The following is a 14040-nucleotide window of genomic DNA, read 5'->3' as shown; positions in this document are numbered from 1 at the left end:
AATTAAAAGTGCATGTGACAGTTAGGAATATTCAAGAGGCATGAACACCTTGTGGCATGCATATGCAATGACAAACGACTGGCCCCTTTGGCAGCCATTGATGACGATAAACTCGCTGAAGCCCATCTTGATGAGAATACCGGAACATCCAATCCACTAAAACAACAAAACAGTCTACAATGATGTATCACAGAATAAAGGCAAATTATTGTATCTTGAAAACATACAGCTTGACAGTTTGTTCATTGTGTGATGATTGATAAAAGCTATATTACCCATAATCATATTGACATATGCAAATAAGGAAAGAAGACAACACTGATTGATGACTGACCATAAAGGCAGTCTACCATGAAGTGTAACTTTAACTTAGTACCCTGAATATAACTGCCCACTCCCTGGTATGAGCATGTAGCAAATACTTACCTCAACTTTATCCAAAACTCAGCAACCTTCCTTATGAAAGCAGGCACGTTTTACATTTTAATTACAAAGTATCAGTATGAGTCAAGGAGAAGAGAGGCCGCAACTAACCTACTCACTGCGAGATATGCCAGTCCGCGAGGTCAATGATATCGCCGTATGAAATACGACCGCAGTAACGCCATATTTTGCAAACACTAAGCTTAATCTCTGCCTGCCGGTTTTCTTGGATAAATCTTGTTCGCTTTCTTGCGACATTTGCCCTTCTTGTTTCGTGCCTGGTTCTTCTCCACCTTCAGATTTCTTCGAATTTTCAGACATCAAACGACAAAAATTCCAGTTTAAAGGTGAGATCAAGGACTTCTGATTATCAGCAAGACGCACATGTTGAAATGTTCTGCTTTGTACTCTTCCAACAGCAGGTATTTTCCAAGATTGTTGGCAGAATCGTCGACCGGATAAAATGCAACGTGACATGTTGATAGTTTTGTAACATACTTACGTAATTTATGCACGCAACATACATCCAGTTAGTTAACAGCTCATCGGAAAAATTTGACCTCTTGACCATGGTCTTGACCCATTGAACTGTAAATACGACCTTACATTTTACAATCTTGCAATGGTCTGGAGCTCTTCTTAGCGAAATAAACATGGCACCGGTCACGCTGACGGTTCCCACTTATTGCTCTCGCATAAGCATCGCATTTAAAATAGGAAAATTTAAATAAGCACTGCGGTGTTAAAGCGAGCATTTACGGTAGCTTGTGCGAAATAATTACATGATGGACTACGAAGTAATCTGGAGATTCTGTCGCAGTGTCATTGTAAAGCAAACATTGTTTCGCATTATTTTATTTTATAAAGAAATAAAAGATGTTTTCATGTTTGCACTGATCTGCTCTCGAGTTCTCCCAAAGGTCTGCTTGGTTTGCATAAGCTTGTGCAAACACAGTAAACATCTTTCATTTCTTTAACTATAAAGATCATACAAATTATAAGTGTAGGTACAGATATGAATTTGGCAAAAAAAAGTATGAAATGTGAGTGGAGATACTGATATACAATGCAAACATAACCATAAATCGCAGTGATATGAGTAATTAAAATAAGGCACGCATTGCGTACATATATGGTTGCATGAAAAATTTATGGTTATAAAATGAATTAGATTAATAAATCTAGATGAAATGATATTATATATTTAATATCATTTTCACAAAAGCTGCTTGGGATAAAAAAATGTTTTGTGTTATCTGACAGTGTATCAATGTTTAATGAAATGACGTCGTAATTGTCAAACTTTCTTTGCAATCACCGAACGCCTTAACTTAAATTGGCTTTATAGCATTCTTCGTCATCGTTCGTACATCCGACTATCACCATGGTTACGACTAACAAAAGGCCAACAGATGGACACTTTTTGATAGCATGAGCAGCGGCCACCACAAAAGCTTGAATGGAATGGAACTGCCTTGAACATTCAGAGTTGGGACTTAATGTGGAGACTTAATGATCCATGAAAGCCTCAATCTCTAAACTCACATCTACACTGAATGTCCAAGCAGTTTCATCCCTCTGGAGCTTTTTCAAGTATCTCACTACGTTCTATGCTCGCTTTCACTTTACTGCGTATCTGTATCCTCCCTCACATTTTATACTTTGCTTTTTGGTCCAATTCACTACACTCTCACAGTAATTTAACACTTGTAGCTAAACCCTGATCATTTTAATTAGTTGTATGATGTTGTATGATGCAAACACGAAACGTTTGTTCTTTAAACACAAAATTATTCTTTGTTGCTCAATGGGTACGCTTATTGCTTTATGTTGGGCAGTTGGTTTTTAAAAGGAATCCCTACACTTTACGTAAAATTTCATTAAAATTCCTACCCAAAAGAAAAATACATACAAAAGTTTTAATTCTATCGAAACTGGAACAAAATGGAAAGGAAACTACCGAAATACGTGATGTGAAGCAGCTTACCTTGTTGTACAATACTTGATTACCACCCAAAAATTTGAAAGTTTGCTAATTACAACTACTTTTTTGAAGTAAGTTGTTCATGTCGCAAAGGAAAGATACTTCAGACTAATAATTTATATAAAAGCGAAACATTCCAGCTATTCAAAGAACCCTTTCTCCCGTTTATCTTGAAACAACTATCTATTTTTATGCAAATGTTATTCCAAAGAACATAAAATCATCAATGTATATATATTTATTGTATGACGAAGACCTAACGGTGGAAAGACATGTTTTGAACTACAGATTGCATATGACTTTAGATCAAAATTGCACCAGTCATAACACATATATTAAGCCTGGTCCTAACTTGCGAAATAAATATAAGCATAAGCATAAGATTATCAAAAAAATCTTCGTTATGGTTTAATTTGGCAAGCGAGGACACTTTATACTTATGCTTATGTCGCAAAAAGAGAACCGATACTAAATAATTTATCATTGTATTTTATTAAAATCAACACGCTTAAGTGTTTTCTGCACTATTTCAACTACAAACGCTCGTAGTAATTTGAAATGCATTCAAATGTAATTGAAATAATTAAATTTGACGTAATGCAAAACGTTAATTTCCTTATCGTTTCAAAATGTAAAGAAGAAATAGTTCGTGATGGGCATTGGAAGCTCTGCCTTGTCCTTCGTCGGTTTGCTTTATCCATGTAGATACAGTGATCTACTACTGCAGTCTGGAAGGTCTGTTCCAGAACCTGTAGCATGATCAAGGAATACCTTTGACTACATTTTAGAGGTATGGGGACAAATTAACCAGTTGGAATCACCAGTTGCTCAGCCCCTGGGTAGAAAATCTGAAGATTTATGCTGAAACCATCAAAAAGAGCAGCTCTGACACTGGTTTATTTTAATTTCATTGATGGGACAGTAAGGCAAATCTGTAGACCAGGTGAAATGCAACAAATAGTGTACAATGGTCACAAGAGGGTCCCTGCTCTTAAGTTCCAATCAGTTACACTTCCAAATTGAATAACAATCGCTACCATGTTTCCAATGGACAGAAAATGCAATGTCAGCGGTAAATTCTGCTGGAAACAAAACTGAGCTATTTTTCAGAAGGAAGAAGGCAAGATTCTGCCATGCTGGCTGAGTGTGGACTCTGAAATGACCTTAAAGAGTTTGCTCATTGAATGAAAAACCCATGTGCCTAAAATGGAGATCCCGTATATCCCTCTGCATTCCTTTAGGCACCATACCGGAAACCTACAACCAACTATGCCTAATGGGAAGAAGAATCAATACGTCAATGAGCGTTCTGTGGAGAATATCAGTGGAGTGGATTTTGGTAACATTATAAACTACTTTTAAATTCCCTTGATTTTAAGAAGAATCAAAAATTAGCTTGCCCTGCGTGGGCAAATGTATATAGTTGCATCACTGCTTTCTTAGAAATGCTCCAACTTGTTTCAATCAACATGACAAGTGATTTTTTCAGCTGGAGCAACCCTTCAAACATATTTCTCAAATTTTTAGAATATTTTGTTTCCTCATATAATAATTTCATAAATTATTTCATTTTGTCTCGTAATTTTGTTAAAATATTGATTAGTTTGTCAGCAATTCCTTTTTGACATAAAAGATTTAGGCTTGTGATAGTTATTGCTGTTGTTGAAATCCACAGTAATAATTTGATTTGTTTGAATTTGTTGGTTTTGTTGCCTTGCAATTCAATCATGTTTTGCAGCAACTGATTTTGTTCTCCATGAACTGTTGCTTGACTTTCTTTCCTCATTCCAGAATTGTAGCTCCTGGTATTTCTATTTTTCTCTCTTTCCTGATTTTGTTTCTCTCTCTCTCTTTAATTTCTCCCTCTTTTCGTCTCTCTAGAAACGCTTTTAGTAAGAATCTCCTCCTCTTTCCACCCTTTTTTTTCTAGTGCATCACCTTTGTTTTGCTTTCCCTTTCGCTTCCTGCCTTGGATAGGTTTTCCATAGCCCCTTCTCCTTATCTCTCTGCTGCTTCTTTGTCTGTATTGGTTTTGCTTTTCATAGTTATCCCTGTGCAGCAAATAACATTACTAACATTTTTCTAGCATTAATTTCTTCTGGTAAATCATCCAGGCCTAGTTGTTTCTGAGAAATGCTAATTTCATTTATTTCTTTCTCTTCTTTCTTGTAATAGTTTGTAAGCAATTCTTGCACTTTGTCTCCTACTGCATGCTGATCCAATGAGTTAGGGGCATGCTGTTACCTGTCTCTAACATTTACACCTTTCCTTTTCATGGATTTTTTCTTGTTTCAAAAGTCTTGATACATAACAACTTTGCACAGTTCGATCATGCTTTGCTGTCCACTTCATAACAAAACTGATTCTAAAACTATATAGAAAATGTATAGTGGCCAAATTGATATATCAAAAACCGTTGCCAGTATTTTGGTAAAAGGGGAACACAAAACCGTTATTACAAAAGTAAGACAAATTTCAAAGCCATTGGATGTTAATTTAAATGAAGATATGATCTTCGCACTTTGTTGACAATTTAAGCACCGTCCTCAGACCTGAAAAATCATGGTGACTCAACGGGATTGAACCGCAGCGACTTGCGTGCTGGTGCTTCCGACCGTTAAATTGCAATCGCCAATAAGTGGTGAGCAGGTCAATAATTTCAAATTACTGCACTGCATAAAACATCTACATGGATGTGTTAATTTAGCTAAACAATTAATTTAATCCCACGGTGAATTTCAGTGGTAACGATGAGCAATCACTTGATGCTGATGAAAACTGTTCTGCCATTTTCGTCTCTAAAAGCAAAAATGTAAAAATATTTTACTCAAGGATAAACATCAACACATCAATCACATAAATTAGACTCCAGATAAATGAAATAGGAATTAAAAGCTGAAATACTTACTTTAAAACTTTTGTGAAAAAAATTCCACCTTCGATGTAGGACGACGATTAAGCAAAGACGCCGCCAGAAGCACGACAAAAAGAGTTCTATCTATTCTGTGATAAACTCAACGACGCACGCACATGCGCATTGGTTTGTAATCTCGCTCTGCCAGCGTCGAAACTTAATGTCACTAACAACATAATTGCGACCGGTTAACTTAACAGGCGTATATTTTGGTGGAAAAATAATTTCGAGGACGGAGAAAACGCACTCATTTTCAAAGGTATGTTCTGGTAATTTTATTATCTGTAGTCAAGATTCTTTGAGAATTCATACGGAACAAGTGTTTTGTTTGTTTCATTAAACAACAGACGAAACGAAATACTGCATTGAGATAATTTCAAAGCAAATACGCCACAACAAGGACAAATCATTCCTCAATAGCCACAGGACTTTAACATCACGAAACAGAAAACTGAAGAGCAACAAACAAATCCTAAGGCTAAATTTCAGCCAGGAACTAGGTGAATTTTAACCTAAAATGCCAGCGTAACAAAGACAAATGAAGTGTAAAATTCATTTATCACGTCATTAACGACAATATTTAATCAATGTTTCTATAAAGCTGAAGTATTCCAAAAGTAATCCTAAAATTGGAACGTCTGTATAATAACATCAACTAATTTTCCACAACTTTTGGTGAATGGGTGTATTAACAAGAAACATTGAAACTAACAAACGCCCATTATTAACTCTTATTTCACTGTGTACACCTGTTACCGGGCACGTCTTATTAACAATGGGCTTCTTTCTAGTACAAACACAACAAAATCAATCGTGTAACGAAGACAGCCTCCCAAACACACACACACTATTTTAATAAGCGCCCTGTACTTTAATGCTAAAGATGTTAAGCTATAGACTCCTTTTACATTTAACTGCAAAATAACATAAATTACTTACGTTTTAAACAGAAAGAAGATTGCTGTTGATGCTGTTTGACCTCAGCTAAAGGCAAAGCCGAAGTGTCAGGGATAAATTACAAAACTAACATTTTCGATTAAATTTATAAAAAAGCTTACCTCTATAAAATAAGAAAACAGGGGCTGCATGTGTAGTTTCGAGTTTAAAATGAGAGTTGAAGAACACTTGAAAACTTTAAAAGAATTGTTAGTACAACAACCCAGTTAATCTCAACCTCACTCCAGGATTATGTTTTGAAAGAAAATAACAAGTTTTATTTTATCACACTAGAAAATTCAGAAACAGTTCAGTCACAAGGATCAGAGAGATACTCATGGATAGAGGGAGTGGCGAATAAAGGTAAAGAACTTATTTTCCCAGGAAGACATGTGCAACAACACGAGTGGAAACCAGAATGGAATCGTGAATTTCCTACCACTATGATTACATCTCAGATTACGAATGTCCTTTTCCTTACTCAAAGAAACACACGAGCCAATCTCAGCCAGACAAAAAAGAACTTTACGGCTAAACAGCAAGAGAGCCAATCCTAATCGACACCTGGTTCATCGCACACCACCCGTAACAGGAAGGGAATAATTTCAGATAAAGGCGCAAGGAAGAGAAGGCAATGCAAAAAGCTTATTTGTCTTGGTGGAGTCCACATGTCAGCAAAGATGTCCGCAAAATCTGCAAGATCAAATGAAAAAGTTTTCTCGCAATTTACCGATGATAAAATCGAAAACATAAATAAGATTACAGAGCAGTTTGGAAAATCCGATGTTTCATTTTGATTCTTATCGCAAACAAGGGCATGAATGCACTATTATTTTGAATACTCAATCGACGAGCTGCTTAAATCTTATCAAGACCACATTGGCGATGAGAAGATGGAATTTAGAATATTTAGAACTTTTGCATCTACAAAAGTAGAGTACAACGTTCTCGTTTGCAGTGAAAGCGCAGGGAAAGATGAATTTGCTGAATACCTGCCTGCAAATTTCGCAAGTACGTCGTAACGAGAGAAGAAGGCAAATTCTTGGTATCCACAGGCTACAGGAACCGAAATCAAGTTTCACCCCACCAATATTATAAAGAGTTCAGACGTTATGATCGTGTATCTTTGCATTTCATGTGCGAGAAGGAGAGATATTAAAACAAATTGTGTGAAAGATAAAGTCAAGAAATTACCAATTGCATAATTCACTGCCTACTCACGACGCTTTACTTACAGCCAATTTAGTACAAAAATCATCCCCATTCTAAAGTATGTTGAAAGATATATTACGGTAATCATTCAGTAAATCGTAGCCAAAGCCACATAAAACGGTTTTGGTGGACATCGCATGAGTATCCGTAATTCGTTTAATTCTAAACGAAAGAGATTTCTGAGTTCTGACGTTTGTCAAGTATTAGAAAATTCAATAAAATTCATAGATTGAAACAATGAAGGGCCTCAATTATTATTCGCTTTCATTAAACATATTTATCGGTTACGCATCTAAATGCATATTTCGTTCGAACAAAACATACCGGATATAGAGCACATATTACACAATTTAGTCGAAAAGGTTTTGTAATGTAAAATAGGACTTTATCCTTATAATAAAATTCTAAATTTTTTCATTGAAAATAGTAAATACCATGGTGAAAGGTCGAAATAACAATATAATAGTCCTTAAAAGAATGTTTAAACATGAACACTAACTCAATAGTAATAAAAGAACTGTTTTAAAGTTGAAAGACACAGTGCTGTAGAACTAAATTTATCAGATGGGGCTCTCTTGACGTTTTGTCAATAGTGCTCTTTAAAATTACCCATTTCAAAGGTAGAAATCTCCAAGCCCCCACTCTACAGCACTGGAAAGACACTAGAGAGCTTTAGCAAGAGTACGACTACGACGAGTACGAAGTTTGACCGTGTTATGGAATAGCACGAGGAAGTTTGTTGTCATTGTCCCTCGTCAAAAAGAGAGGTTTAGCTGTAAACAACAGAACGAGCCTTTTTATTGTGAAGAACACCGACGTTTGCGAAGCAGCTACGGCTCTATTTGTCAATAATGATATCAAGTCATCGGTAATACTGGTTATGCGAGAATATAGGACTCTTTAGACTGAAAAATCTTCACTGTTTTAAATTTTATGTAAGATATATTTATGCTATTTTATTGTTTGTTTACCGTTCACTTTGAGTACAAAATACATGAAAGTTTTCAAGGTCATATTTTTCTTTTAAATGTACATCTGCGCTCAAAAAAGGATCTAAAGTAAAGCCTGGATACTTAAAAATAGTACTGTAAACTAAATTCTTACACAATGAAAAATAACTACTTTCCTTAGTGAAAGACATCGTAGTCGCGACTACGAAATTTTACAAAACATGGTACTCAGATTGATGACGGCTACGTGTTGTTGTTGTCGCAACAATGTTTCGCGCCAAAATGACGTAATTCGTACCCGTAGTCATACTCGTAGTCCTTGCTAAGTTGGCGTCTAGCAGACTACTCATCAGGTGTTAACGTCAGCTAAATAAGAATTAAAATAATGTAACAGTTAATAGTAAGAAAAGCTAACGTCATCTCTTGTCGTGCACGTTGCACGATAAAACCGTTATTTTATTCTCGAGCACATAATTTTGACATTGACGTTTGGTAAATGATTTAATTTTGAACTTTCATCATACAACGAAGTCGTCTCTAAGAAAACTACTTCACAATTCAATAACAACATCTCGAATCTATAATGTTAACAACAACTTCTTCTGTAATAATCCAAAGTGTCCATTATGAAATGCACTGATCCTCAACAATAAAACAAAAAAAACAAATGTTCATCATGATCTCAATTGTAGATGACGTCATGACGCTTAAAACAGATAAATTAAACCCGTAATCCTTTTGTAGGCGACGAATCAATGCTTGTTAAGATTGATCCATTCTTTTATGGATAAGACCATTCAACAATGCTAATCGAACAAAGAAAAGGTTATCCATATGCCACGCCCAAAGTGGGAGGGTTGCATATTCATATATTCCATGTTGTGACCCAATATTCTTTAAAGTGAATTGACTTCCTTTCCAAAGAAATCTATAGGATACAACTGAATACATGAATATACACTCCACACACCCCTACACCCAAATTAACGTGCTAATTGCCGCTGTGTCAGGCTAACTCATGATGAGCAGAGTTAATCATGGCAAGAATAGAACGAAGCAAAACTGAGCGCCGTGTCAGATTGCAGGTAAACCATTTTGTAGATTTAGGAAAATAATTTATTTATTTTTAAAATTTTTTATTTTTATTAAACATCAAAATTTTCAAAAAATATGATTAGCATTGGTTACTGACTATCCAAGGATGGAGAAGTCAAATTCAGGTGCTCTTACCAGCTCTTACCACGTGCTATGGTTGTCCGAATCAGTCATTATTACGAACGTTTGTTCATGCATTCAAACATTAAATTTATGTCTGAACCCAATGATAAAAATTCAAACGCTCTAACTAAACATTTGACAAACATAAATTTAAAGCGAAGTGGCTCGGACATAATATTAAGTCAACAATTCCAATGGGAAGTAACACTTAACAAATTCGAAAAACAGCACGCACAAAACATTCGCAAAAAAGGCACGCAGTGTTCACGTGTTACATTTCTAATTTTAATAATTCCAAAGCCTAATTTATACAGGGTGCGTTTCTGAGCAGAATTCTCAGCCACAATAATGTTATTTACTATGGCGTAGCGCCCAAAAGTACTTCGTTATGTTCGAAGAGCAAATTCAAACAATGTTGGTTTTGCAATATTAGGGAAACTTGAATGATTAAATTGTACTCATCGTATCAGATTGATGACGGTTACGTGTTTTGTTGTCACAACAATGTTTTTCGAGCCAAAATGACGTAATCGTATTCGTACTCGTAGTCTTCTTGCTCGCTACTACTACAGATTAAGACGACGGAATTACAACTGTTTTGTAGGTGCGTTGAAAGTTATAGCCTATTAAATTGTCGTATCGTCTTTTATAGATAAGTTTATGAACGCAAACGGCTGGAACAGGCGACAAATTAGGATACAATGCGACAAGAATCCAACGCCACTGAAAAGCCAAAGAACAAACGAAGGGAAAGTCAGGACAGTTTTTCACCTTCAATCATGAAAATATTTGTGTAACTGTGCCCAGAGGCGTAGCTAGAACGTTAATTGGGGAGGAGGGGATGTGTGCATTATCATATATACAGTTGCCCCTACTGAATTTTTGAAATGAATATGCACCCCAATCAACGTTTTAGCTACCGCCTCCTTTGAAGGGCCAGTGGTGACAGTAAAAGCTGCTCCATTAAAGAATAAGTCACACGGTAATGCTTTGCGTGCTTAGCCAAGCACAGGCAGCCAGTTCGGAGGCACCCCAAAATGGCGATACACCCACTGGCTACATTACATTAGGTTGTTAATGCAGTGATAAGTCTACTTCGACTGCTAAGTCTGGTAAATCGACGGTCGGCCAAGAAATGAAAAAGAAATAACAAGTATTGAATTGAATAAAGATATAGTCATATTTGATTGATTGCGAGAAAACAATCCTTGCGCACGTTTGTCAATCGATGTACGAATCAATGTTGACTTTTAGCAGTTTGCACTTTGCAGTGCAGCCTGTTCTTCATGATCAGGTTGTTGAACGGGTGATCCGTAATAGCTTAAATCGCCTTCATCTTCCTAAATTAACACAGTCAAGTCTTGATCTTATTTAATTGGGCATTTTTGTGTAATATTGTAGTTAATTAATTATTGAGACATCATTCTTTAATCCGAGACAACGGTTCATGGTTACAGTCACGTGGCATATTATACCCACGACATGCTGGCAGCATGGTAATTATATATTGCAAAGCCAAAATTTCTTCATTTCAAAATGTTTGTGTCGTTTCCTTTTTTCAACACTCAGTTCTACATGGCGGGTTTTTCTACGAAGAATGCAAAGCACGAACGGGAAACGCAAATGCTTGTGTTCGGGTAGCTTTTGACCTCCCCGGAGTCAGACATCGACATTAAAATCGTCACGCAGACATATATATTCACACAACACATGATCCATCAATGGCGAAGGTATTAAGGATAGAAAACAATCTTACGCTTCATTTCTTCATTGCGTGTTGTTGACTTTGGTATTATTATAAACGTCGATCTTCCACCTAGTACGATCATTCATTTTCTGCAACTTTTTTTCGAATGCGTAATGATTAATTTTCAGTATATATTGATCTAATTAATGCTTCCCCATTGTGATTTACTCTTTACTTCACGTTGACAATTGCAAACCCGACTAAAATAACATTTTAAGTACAATTCCTGGTGGGAAGGGAACGTTTGTCATGGAAAGTTTACAGGTGAGGTCTAACCGCACCGGCCTTCCATGATTTAATTTAAATTCTTATTCGGCACGACTACGACACGTCAAACGCAAATGAACAAACATGACGCACACGGGACAGATATTCATTGATAATTATACTACAAGATGGATATTTTCCTATGCTAATTAAAAATAATTGGTGCCTAAACTTTAACACACCCACAGAGTTTTGTTGCTAGCATTATAAACATTCACAAAAAATTAAATTCGACACCATGAGGTGGCACTTGTACGTTTTTGGAAGGGGGTGTTTATTTATGTATCCAGCTGTGCTCGACTGATTTTTGAAATTTCATAATCTCAAAATATGTTCCCGCAGAAAACTTGAAGGAAAATTAATGAAAATCGAGAATTCTCGATTCGATTCTTCCGACTTTCGAAAGCATTCTTAAATCTGCAAACGCTAAACGTGAGGCCGGCGAGTCATCAAAGTATGTAATATGTAATTGCACCTTCTGACTGGAATTTCAAATTTAAATTGACGTCGAAAGATGAATGGAATTATTGCAATGGACTCACACTATATTGGATGCAGAACGGTGGACACACGGCATTCGCTTACCGACCGCTCAAGTAGAGAGTTCACTTGACACTCGGCTGACAAGTAACTCGAGAAAAGAAGAAATCTTCATTTTAAGTATTTTCTTACGAAGCAAGGTAATGTTTAGTAATGTATTCTGCAATTTACATGACGCTTATTGATGTCCGCACAAAGGACGTCACAGCATTGATTTTACGACCAGCGTGCTTAAAAATCGTATTTTACAAAACGGAAAAATTGCTGTAAAAGATCATGCATGAAAAGCCAGTGTAGCAGCCGGTACAGCAGCAGTAGTCCAATCTGATAATGCTCTACGGAATCTTGATAATCGTGCAAACATCTTCTCACATGTTGCTAATTATTTGAACAATCAAGCGATTATTTGTAACATGCTTGTACCTTGTACCTCTTGGGACATCTCAAATGTCGTAAAATTTGCCATCATCAACGCAATTTGAGGTATAAGCTTTGAGTTTTTGGGATTGTTGCCGATTTTGAAATTACTTAATTAATTAAGTTCGTGCACTCGACGATTAAAATAAACTTAATCAGAGAGTAAGATTAATATGTGCAGTTCAGTTTTATCGAATTGACGTATTTTCAACGCATCAAAACGAAATGAACTGTAAAATAAAAGCGACATAGTTAAATGTGCAATGAAAAATAAGGAGGTGCTCAGGAAAATTCCAAATTCATCCAATATTACTCAATGTAATAGGCCACCGTCACATTATAAGTCTTCTAATTTTGAAAAATGAGATGTTACTTTAACACCATGTGTGGAGATTAGACCATTTTTCAGTGTTCAACATTAGGTGCAACATTAGCTTTAGTTATTTGTATTCTGTAGATGTCCATAGCTATCCATACAATGACAATAAATAAGTGCTTGATTTCTCTAAACATATAGAGAGCGATGACCATATTTTAAACGACTCTAACTGTGTGAATAAATTTTTACAAATTTCATGAGATGAGACTTGAAAAGTTGAGAAATTAAGAGCAGAGTCTGCATTTGGTAATATTTGCATGAAATAGGGAAAAAAATTTAAAACCCATATCCTTTTCCACTTCCCACGAGCTCTTGAATGCAATTGGGCATTCATCCACAGGAACACATACCGTAAAAAAAATTATAGCGTGCATTGATAAAAACAAACACCACGTTGCGCTTCACGTTGACAGGTCGCCTCGATTTCGTGCAAGCTTTTGAATGTAAAGCGCGATTAAATGCAAATGCATATTGCTGACAATTATTTCATTGCTCAATCAATTATCTCATTGATCAATGATAGCCTTCGCAGCTGCCAAAATGCCATTTAAGACATAAACTTTCGCAATGTCGAATGCCTTGGACAGCAAGAAAGCTCGTTCGCTCGCTGCTCATTATGAACACCCGAACGATATACAATTATTGAAAATCATCGTTTTTCCATCGCAGATAAGACTTTGAAAGCTCGCACAATGGACAAGAGGATCTGGTTTCTTCTGCTCCTGCTGTTAGGTGAACAAGCTTGGCCAGCGGATTGTACAACATGCTACAGTCCTATGGATAACGAGATGGAAGTAATTGGACACTGTGCAACTTCATGTTACAATGGAGCACTTGTTAAGTCAAGAAAATGCCATCACGGTCTACGCTGCTGCATACCAAATATCCTCAGAAGAACCTTGCTTATCTGAGTAAGCGCCGTACACAAAACACGAGCGACCACAATTCAAAAAGAATTGGAAGAGATATGACGTTAACATTTGGTGAACTTTACATGGTCCTTGGATTTTATCTTTGTTTACTTTGGCAACTTATACTTTTTGACAACATTTT

This window comes from Xenia sp. Carnegie-2017, unplaced genomic scaffold (assembly GCF_021976095.1).
Source record: "Xenia sp. Carnegie-2017 unplaced genomic scaffold, XeniaSp_v1 HiC_scaffold_16, whole genome shotgun sequence".
NCBI lineage: Eukaryota > Metazoa > Cnidaria > Anthozoa > Malacalcyonacea > Xeniidae > Xenia > Xenia sp. Carnegie-2017.
This window is presented reverse-complemented; position numbering follows the sequence as displayed.